Source organism: Alligator mississippiensis, chromosome 2 (assembly GCF_030867095.1).
Source record: "Alligator mississippiensis isolate rAllMis1 chromosome 2, rAllMis1, whole genome shotgun sequence".
Lineage (NCBI taxonomy): Eukaryota > Metazoa > Chordata > Crocodylia > Alligatoridae > Alligator > Alligator mississippiensis.
In genome coordinates this window covers 214,250,010-214,260,486 of record NC_081825.1, presented here as the reverse complement: position 1 = coordinate 214,260,486, position 10,477 = coordinate 214,250,010, and positions in this window count along the sequence as shown.

Sequence of the window (10,477 nt, the reverse complement as noted above, 5' to 3'; positions counted from 1 at the left end):
CTTTGTTTTCAGTTGTGAGTTTTAGACTAGGAAGCTCCATTCTCGCAGTGGAAGTAAGGAGGGGAAAAATATCTTGACAGGTTTAATGGAAAAGAATCATTAGTACCCTTTTTGCAAGTGCAACAATTTGGAATAGGGACTCAATGGGCCCAAGGAACATTTGGAATGATAAAATTAGGGCAGTGAGGAATATTGGACATAGTTTAAAAAAAGGATGAGTAACTTTAGACTTGGCCAATAATACAGTGCTATGTGGATGGCAGGTAACATGGTGGATAAGATCCCCCATATGGTTGTGGCAAGGCACAGATGCGCTGCTCTTAAAAGAGAGCATAATGAAACTTGAATGGGAAAAAGATGTCCGGGCAGTAACTGATTAGAGTGCAGAAAAATTGAGGCCCAGGTGTTAATTACTGGACCTGATCCCCCATCTCAAAACAATACAAAGCCAACTGAGACTGAAAGTAGTTTGCAGGAAACCATACATGCTTTGCTAGAATAGGAGGTTGTGGCTGAACAGGAAAGTACAAACAATGCCCCAATCTGGTCTGTAAGAAAAGCAGATGGGAAAACCTGGAGGCTGACAGTGGATTATAGGGCTGTCAATGAGGTTACTCCTATGACAGCCCCAGTGGTAGCAAAGTAGCCCAAAGTGATAACAGCAATTGCCAGAGGAGCAAAGTGGTTCTTGGGGCTAGATCTGCCTTCTTTGCCATCCTGCTTCACCCTGACTCTTGGTATAAATTTGCACTTAATCTTTGGGAGAGACAGTATACTTTTTGGGAGAGACAGTATACTTTTACTTGAGCACTGCAGGGATTTCATAACACACTTGGTATATGCCACACTCCCATGATGTACGTGTGGAATAAACTGGATAACCAAGGAAATGCGATTTTATATGTAGATGATATCTTGATACACTCCAGTACCTGAGAAGAAAATCTAGAATTGTTAGGACAGGCCCTACAGCTGATACAACAGACAGGGTTTAAAGTAAGCCCTAACCAGTGCAGCTATGTCAGCATTAGTTTTCCTATCTAGGTGTAACTTTAGGGCAAGAAGGGGGCTCCTTAGACAAGCAAAAAATAAATCTCATACAGAAATTACCTGTCCCAAATGATGTTACCACCCTGCATTCTTTCCTGGGACTAATGGGATTCTCTTGGGAGTTCAGAGAGGAGCATGCACAAAAAGCAGCTCCTCTATACAAGCTGCTAAAAAGGAATCTCTGTGGGAATGAGGGGTGGTGGTAGAGCAACAAGAAGCAGTTAAGGTCCTTAGGGAAGGCTTGGTACAGCACTGGCTTTGGCCTATCCTCAAGTGAATAGATTATATATTCTCCAGTTAGCAACCACTGCATGATGATTCAGTGTGCTGAGTCAAGACCACAGCACCAGTCTGAGGTCTGTGGCATATGCACCCCAAACTCTAGCTCCAATAGAACAAGTCTTCACTTCATGCGAGAAGGATGTTTTGGCATTAGTGTGGGCACTGCAGCATTGGGATTATGTGGTTGATATGGCCCCAGTAATACTTGTGTGGGCCGGGCCCCAATCCCGCCGCCATGTGTGGGCCAGGGGCGAGCCGGGCCCGTCTTCGTGCACGCGGGCTGTGGCCAGCAGCCCGGGCACGCGGGGTTGGAGAGAACCGGTGGCGCGGTTTGCTACGCGCGAGCTAGAATTAGTTACGAAGGCATAATGGTTGATTGAAAAGATTGTTTACTTACACCCAAAGATGGTATTGGTGTAGGCTGGACAGGTTTCCAGGCACAGCTCCTGCTTAGATCCTCGCTAGAGGAACACGACAAATTTGATTGCTCCCACGGAGTTGTTTAGACTCCGCGGGTCCGGTTCGAGGTTCGACAGGTTCCCCGGAGTTGCTTAGGCTCCGTGGGTTCGAAGTTACAGGAAAGGGATACGTCTGGGATTGCGATCGGCGACAGGGAGAGGCTAGAGGTGAAAGCTCCGTAGGTTCGGTTCTATTGCCTCTATTGCCTGCTTAGGGGAGGCGCGTTGGGTCCGTGAGGGTCCGCAGCGCTTGGAGATCTTCACACAGAATCTCTCTCTTTTCCTCCCTCCTCCGGCTTGGGCGGAAACTACCCAAGCCTTTTGTACGGCTAGCAAGCCAATCGCTAGCCGCCACGTGTGCCTATATTAGGAATTGGCCAATAATATGGCGCGAATCCGAATACAAATGGCGGGAACCCCTTTGCAGCGTGTATCACTCGTATGCAAAAGAAATGCACCCTGCAAAGAAGCTGTAATTTGGCAGGAAATCCCCCGTTGCACCAGAGTTCTCTCTCGCAGCAGAGAACTCTACCGTGCAAAGAAAGCGACAAATAGCGGGAAAATAATTTAGCGGTGCCGAAGCACACACACAAACAAAAACCACAACTTTGGGTTGTGACAATACTGAGGACAAGGCATACCCCAGTAAAATACATACTGTCTGGAAAAATTGATGAAGGCCACATATCCATCCCAAGTTTAGCAAAATAGATCTTAGCACTCATAAACAATTATGTCAGTGTAGAAAGTCAAGCCAGTTTATCCCATATAACTTGCTCACAGGGAAAAGAGCAAGAATGCCCTTTGCCTGAGACAAAACCAGTGAGGCATTCTCTGATTAGAGGGAACTTGACCCTCACTGAAGCAGAAAAAGAACCCTATGTTGTTGTTTGGTTTGTAGGTGGATCCAGTTATGATAAAGGGGTTCCCTTAACAGGATATGCTGCAGTTAATGTTAAAACAGAGGAGGTGGTGAAAAGAAAGTGCACCCCCATTTGGCACAGGCAGCTGAGATTGTGGCAGTAGCAGCAGCATTAGAAAATACCCCAATAGACAGATGAACAAGTGGCAGTATTTTCTGACTCAGATTGGGTAGTAAAAGTTGTTTTGGATTGACTCCCAGTATGGCAAGTAGAGGTATGAAGTCAGCTGTTGGAAACTGTGGCTCATGCCACCAAATTGTTGCATGTATTGGAACGAGCAAAGAAAAGGATTAAACCCACCTATATTAGTAAAGGCTCATTAAAAGGGAACTGAAGAAGCCAAGTGGAAGGGGGTGGGGGATTTACAGGCAAAATGTGGAGCCAGAGGAGAGTCAGAATGGATACTTGACACAGCACCAATAGTGGCTGCAGCTAAGAAAACACAAGCAGCAGTGGATTTGGTAGCACTACAGGCTCAAAGCAAAGAAAGAAAAGATTTAGTAAACAAACGGTGGTGGAAAGGATGGAAGTTTTGGCAAGAACCATCAGGCTTTAGCCCAGAAGCAAGAGGGGGAGGCTCCAGTGTGGTCAGTGCATGAAGAAGTAAGGGTAGAAATGATAACTCTGGTACATGAACATGGACACTTAGGGATATACAAAATCCTAACAAGATTGCAGGCAGTGGGATGGTGGCCATCTATGAGGGAGGAAGTGAAATAATACATAGACAACTGCTTACCATGTGCAGCAAATAACTCTGATACCAAAATAATTAAGGGACTCCTGGGACATCAAAAAAATAATAGTCAATAGGCCAATAGGCCAGGGGTTTTCAACCTTTTTTAAATAAGTGTACCCCCAGTGGTTGGATGCAGAGTGGGAGGTGGGAGGTTGGTACATGGCTGGATGCAGAACTGGGTGGGGGAGGAGGGGGATGCGTGGCCAAATGCGGAGTGGCACAGAGCTGCTGCCGCATGAAAGCTTTCCCTCCTACTCCCCCCTGTGTCTGACTGGCTGGGCGGCTCCTGTGCAGCATGCAGAGAAGCACCATTACCTGCCCCGGCTCTGCTAGAAGCAGCATGAGGTGGTGGGTGGCAGCGCTCCATCCCTGGCCACCCGCATTTACCCCCTAGGTCTTTCCCAAGTAACCCTTGACAAACCCTGGAGTAGGCTACCCATAGACTACATTGGACCCATGTCTCAAACAGCAGAGGGAAATAAATACTGCCTGGTGATACATATCTTTTACAAAGTGGATCAAAGCTATACCAAGTCGTAACATCACCTCATGATTGTTGGTGGGATGGGTGTTGGTGGAGCAGGTGTTCTGCAGGTGGGGGGGGGGGGGTCCCAAAAGAAATTGATTTGGATTGGGGCCCTCATTTCATTGGAGAAACCACACAGACTGCCTGTCAAACTTTTGGGATAAAACAGAGATTGCACATTGCAGGGTATCCCCAGAGTTCAGGTCAAGTGAAAGGACAAATAGAACTGTAAAAACTGCCTTGTGAAAAGTAGTCCATCAACAAGGGAAGGATTGGGATCAAACACTGCCCTTATTTGATGGCACTGGGAGGAACTATAGCCGTGCATGGAATCACCCCACACAAAGCTATAAAAGGATGAGAGATGAGGCTACCAGAACAATAGTGGCTAGAAGGAGAACCTCCAGATAGCCTCTAACCTTGTATCCTAACAGATCAATGCATACAAAACCTGTTAAAATTGGTGGCCACCACACAAGAGGCCATAGCTTGAAAGCTAATGTCTAGAAAATGGGCAAGCAGCTAGACCCCATTTTTGCATCCCTAGAAATGGGAAAATGGGGACCAGATGCCATACTGAGAGGTGAAAGAAAGTAATGCACTCAGTCAGAATTGCTAACAAAGCCAGTCCAACTGTATATCAAGTGGAAATATGCCAAAATTCCAAATGTAAGTAAAAATGGTTTCACTCCTCACAACTAAAGGCCACTGTATTTCAGGTGCTGTTTGACAGACCTGGAAGAATGGCGCAAGCAGTGATTCAGTGAATACGTGTGATGAAAATTGTGGTTATAGTCATTTGTATAATGAGGGTATGCAAAAGTAATGGTGGTAAGGCCACACTAAATTGTGACCAAATGGTAGCTGGGACCAAAGGCCACTGTGTGTGTAATTCCAACAGTGTGAAGGGTTTAATCTTACCCTACTTGAAGTAAAGCATTAAGGAAGAAAAATAATTCATCATGCCTCCTTTGGGACTCTAGGATGGGAAGTATGGAAACAATCCCTTCTATGGGACTTGCTATACTAGACAAATAGGAAAAACAATGAGAACAATGAGTGACTTTGCAATTAAACACTCTTCTTCCATTAATGGGAAAAGTTGAATGGGTTTTTACAGGGCTGCCTGCTGAATTCACAGTATTAACAAATTCATCTATTATGGCACAAGATCCCTACAGTGCATGGGAGGAGGTGTTTCCATTCCAAATCAAAGTAGACATGCCCAAAGAAATAATATTCAATGCAGTCTTAAAACTGACCAGAAGGGAGTGGATACCCAAAAGGGTATCCATACAAGAAAGGTATCCCAATTATAGTATGGCTGTCTTAAGTATACAAAAATCCCTACAGGATTGGATAGGCTTCATTTACAAAAAAAACAATAAAAAAGTCAAAAGGAAAGCAACAATTGAAGCATAAAGGATGCTATTTTAGAGGGATTTGGTTCAGGGATAGGTATTTTAAATGCAGGAGATATCCAACATTTAGAAAGCAAGTTACAATTAGTGGGAGACTATGTGTCTTAAATGTGACAAGATCAATTGGCAGTAAATTCAAGGTTAACGAAGCTCGAGGTAAATACAATAAAAAATTTTGAAAACCTAATTTTAGGACAAAAGGCCCTGGTATTAATGCAGGCTACAGCCATGCATAATGTGTCATGGGCCATGGGGTGCCAAGTGGCTGAACTACAGAAAGCAGAGGAAATTTAATCAGTGATACGAGATGCATCCCATAGAGATGGCCTCCTAGTTAGAACACAGTGGTTAGTGACACAGATATGCTTTGAGTAGATTGGTAGGAAGCGAGTTGGGAGATAATGTCTAGGAAATAATGCATTATATACACACTGAGTCCAGTGACCAGAATTGTGGGTAAAGCATACCCTGTTGTAAACACTGGGGGCATAGGAAATGGTACAGTCATTGTCCCACTGGAGCCCCTGAATGGGTCATGTGGGGAGATGACCAGTGGATAGCCATAAGTGCACAGGGGTGTGCTGACAATTCCAGCTAAGCGCGTGGGTTTGTCAGGAAGGTGGAATAGTGAAAAATGGACATTGCTGCTGAGAAAAAGCAAATAGCACCTGTAAAATGCATGTGATTTTATAATTTTATTTATTTTTTATTTTTATTTATTTATTTATCATTAAATAAAAGGCATATTGGTGAGGGGCATGTATGCCTGCATTGTGTCCTCAGTAATGAATGTCACCTATGTCATGCAGAATCAAATGGTAGGAGAAGACAAATTACAAGAGGGAACCTGGTTCAGTAACATTTCCATGCAAACTGTTAGGGCTAAAGGATACAACGAGTTTCAATTACCAGGCATCTGAAATGTTACACAACAAATCGATCCAGAAACCATAGTGAAGCATTATTATGTAGGTCACTAACTTGTGCGCTTGGCTATGGAAGGAGTTGGAGGAAATTGCTAAAATACAAAAAGGCTGGTCTCTCCTAGGTGGAGGAGGAAAGGTTGTAGGTACACTCATGGATCGAAAGACTAAGCAGCTAAAGGAACTGACTGCTTGCATCAAAGAAGTATTGCAGAAAATTTTCAAGACAAACTGTCATATTGGTACTTCAGCCAAGGACTTATTTACGTTATTACTCATTGTATTATTGATTCAGATCATTGTTATTCTTATTGTACTATGGCTATATCTGTCTGTAAAACAATGGAAGCAACAAATGAATGAACAAAACGTCTTGCTATTTTGGAAAAAAGAATAGAAGAATAGTAATGTAGTCTTACAAAAAATATATATATATTCACTTGGTTTCTTCCTTCTTTTTTCTCTCTTGTGCCCTATCCTTTTCCTTTACATGTTACAAAGCTCAACTGTATGAACCTGAATAAGCCATATTAAAACCCCAATAAATATCATAATGGAGGCTGGGGAAGAGTGGATGAGGACAGTAAGAATGGTATCAAGAAGAACAAACAGTTGTTCCACTAATGGCTGCAACCCACCAGGCGTTGAGTCAGCTAGGTCTCAACCCTCTACTACACCCAAGCCTAAAAATAAAAATGACGGCTCCTCCTGGAGGGCCACCAAAGAGGGGATTGTTGGCAAATGCATGGCATAGGTGCAACCGTTTTGGGTTCTTTAATTCTGTAGCGGATGAGAAAAGATGTTGAGGAGATAATCTATGTGACCTAAGCAGGAGATCCAGACTGCTTAAGTGGGCATAGATAACCTATGTGATCTAAGGAAGCAGGGGACTACAACAGATTATATTTCCAAGTGGGTGGCAGGCAGTGCCACCTATGCCATAAACACGATAAAACCTTTATGAGACTGAATAAGCTGTGTTAAAACCCCAGTGGTTTTATAGGGGTTTTTTTAGTTTAAAAGCTGTGAAAACTGCATAGACAAACAACAGAACAAAAAGACAAACATTCTGAGTGGCAAAAGATGTGCCATTATCAATTTTTCCAAATATGTAGTTGGTCTAATAAAAGATCTCACATCTACCCAAAGAACCTTGTGTGCCATTATCAAGGTACCCAAGGGAGAGAAGTGGGGGAAAATCACCCATAAGACAGCAAGCAAAAATAAGGACCGCAGCACTCTGCCCCACATGCCAAGCAGAAATGTGGGGCCCAGAGACTCAGGAACACCTGGCCTGCTCCAGGAAGACATTGTACTGGGGACTAACTAAGACTTACGCAAAGTTTCTGTTGTGCCTGAGGTAAGTTTTTTTGTTGGTTCTTTGTCTTATTATTATTATTTTTTATAATATATTTTATGTTTCAGCTCAAATCAGTCCAAATCAAATAAATTAAGCAGAACTCAATCGTTCCAAAAACTGTATTGATTAAACAAGCAGAACTCAATTGTTCTAAACACCATGTATGGTGCTACAACCTACAAACATCCTCTGTCCCAGCCTCTCACCCTGGGACTTTAGATACTCCCAAATCCATTAGCAGGCATCCTACGTTCAGGCCCAAGCCTGGAGGTTTTGGGATTGGGATGCCCCCAGAACCTCTAGGGAAGCATCCTCCACCCAGACTCTTTAGTCCAGGACTTCAGATACTTCCTACACTGGATCATATAATCACAGAATCATAGAAAATGATGGTTGGAAGCACAAACGATGCATGCCTCTGGAGGCTGGGGGGCATGGTGACCACCTGCAGGCAGCGGCAGCAGTGTTGGCAGCGGGGGCATGGCAGTGGTGAGTGGGGACTGCCCACAGGTGGCTGTGGTGACACTGGCGACAAGGGTGGGCTGAGCGGGGACCGCCCACAGGCAGCCCTGGCAGTGTTGGCGGTGAGGGTAGGGCAGGCAAGCAGCAGGCAGTGAGCGGTGACTGCCCGCAGATGCTGTCCATGCTGTTGTTAGTGGCAAGCGGTGAGTGGGGACAGCCTGCAGCCATCAGCAGCCACGTTGGCGGCAAGAGGGTGGCGGTGACCACCTGCAGAAGCTGGTGGCAGCTTCGGTGGTGGCCAATCTTGGAGAGGGCATGTGCCCCCGTGTCCCCCTGTGGCAGGGCACTGTTTGTGCCTGCCACTTTAAGGGCCAGAAGACAGCAGCTGGCAGGTGCCTGATGAGGGCAGCCATTTTAGATTCAGGGTTGCCCATATAAACAGGGCATTTTGCTGCTGGGAGGCCAGGCAACAACATCACCTGGCCGGAGGGCTGCTGGTATCATCTGGAGATAACGGAGGAGCTGTAAGGGATGGTCAGGAGGCTCCTGGTCCTGGGCATGACATAAAACTGCACCCTGCCAAGAGTGGGTGGCCTGGTGGGGCTCTCAGTGGCGCGGGAGCCCCCAGGAAATGCCAGGCCAGTTACCACCCCAGTGAAAGGCAGGTCGGGGCACCTTAAGCCCTAGCCCCCACAACCGGGTGGGTTACCCCTTTGTAGGGTCTGGAAGGTGGACCCCCAGAGAGAGAGAGTGGGGCTATAGACTCACACCTGTCTGGACATCCCCTGACTGGTCCATGCTGGGACCAAGACCGGAAGGGTTGAAGGGCCAGGGGCCCACCGCGAGGAACGCCCAAGAGCTGTGGGCCTGGGGTTCCGGCTGGCCTGGAGGTGGGCCAGGGCTAGTAGCCAAAGGTCCTGGGGAGACCACACCCGGAAGGGGAAGCAGTTCAGGGAGCGATGCTGCCCAGGATGAAGGCGGAATAGGCCGCCTGAGGAGAGGAATCCAGGTGGGGTTCAATTAGTAGGATTCTGGGGCCCAGCGTGGGGCTGGTGATATCTGCAAGGCTTGGGCTACGGTGTAAGGGAGGAACAGAGCCGCACATAGCGCCCTCTGGCATCAGGGCAGGAAATGGGCAGCCTCCCACTTAATTTACATCAATTAATTAATTACCAACAAGGTGTGGCAGATGAGAAGGCAGGCGGTTAGCCCAGAAACAGGTGAGCAGGCCACGGGAAAATATGCCCCGAGAAGACCCCCTGTTACACCCCTCTATGCATCACCTATGGGTTGGAAGGGACCTCAGGAGGTCCAACACCCTGCTCAAAGCATGATCACCCCCAACTACATCATCCCAGCCAAAGCTTTGACTAGTTGGGTTTTGAAAACCTCCAAGGAGGAGCTTCCACCACCTCTCTGGGTAACCTGTTCCAGTGTTTTACTACCCTCCTAGTGAGAACATTCTTCTTAATATCCAACCTAAACTTCCCTTGCTGCAACCTGAGACCACTGCTCCTTGGTCTGTCAGATCTAATCCCACAAGATGCTGGTGGCGTACCAACAAGGGGGGGGACACCATGCCCCCGGGTGCCAGCCTGCAGGGGGTGCCAGTTGGGCCCTCCAGGGGATACCTGGAAGTGGTTCAGAGAAGCACTGGTGGCAGGTCCGGTTTTACCACTGGTATTTCTGGGCTTGGCGATTGGCCACCAGCCCCCCCCCCCCCGCCAACTCAGTGATTGGCTGCAGATGGGGATGGGTGCAAATGCAAGCATTGGCCCCTGAGTGCTGGGGTACCTCACTGCAAGATGCTTAAAATAGTGAATGCCTGAGCTAATGCACCTGCACCTCTCCTCACAGAACCCACTAGGCTGGTCCAAGGCCTTTACGATTTGGGACAGAAGTTCAATGACTGGATTCACTCAAATCAGATAAGTCTGGTCCCACACCATCCAGGTTGATCTTAAACCAGTTTCTGCCACCTTGAAAGTAGTTTATGTGCGCCCTGCACGTCTGTCACGTTACAGATTTGAATCAGTTTCCCATCCCATCAACCTGGCTATGTGTAATTTCTATCCTTCTGACTTCATTGCCACCAGCGCCAGCCTAAATTTAGGGAAGAGGCTGTTTTACCGAAATTTAGGCTTGAGGTCAGCCCAAGCCGGGCCACCGACCTCCCCTGACCCTTCCCCAGTCCCGACTGCCAAGTGTCTCCCGCCTCCCCTGGGTGCACCCCCCCCCGCGCTTCTCTCCCATTGGCCGCGGCGCCGCACGTGAGCGCAGCGGGCCGGGCCGGGTTGGCTGGGCGGGGAGGGAGGCGGTTGCCGCGGTAACGC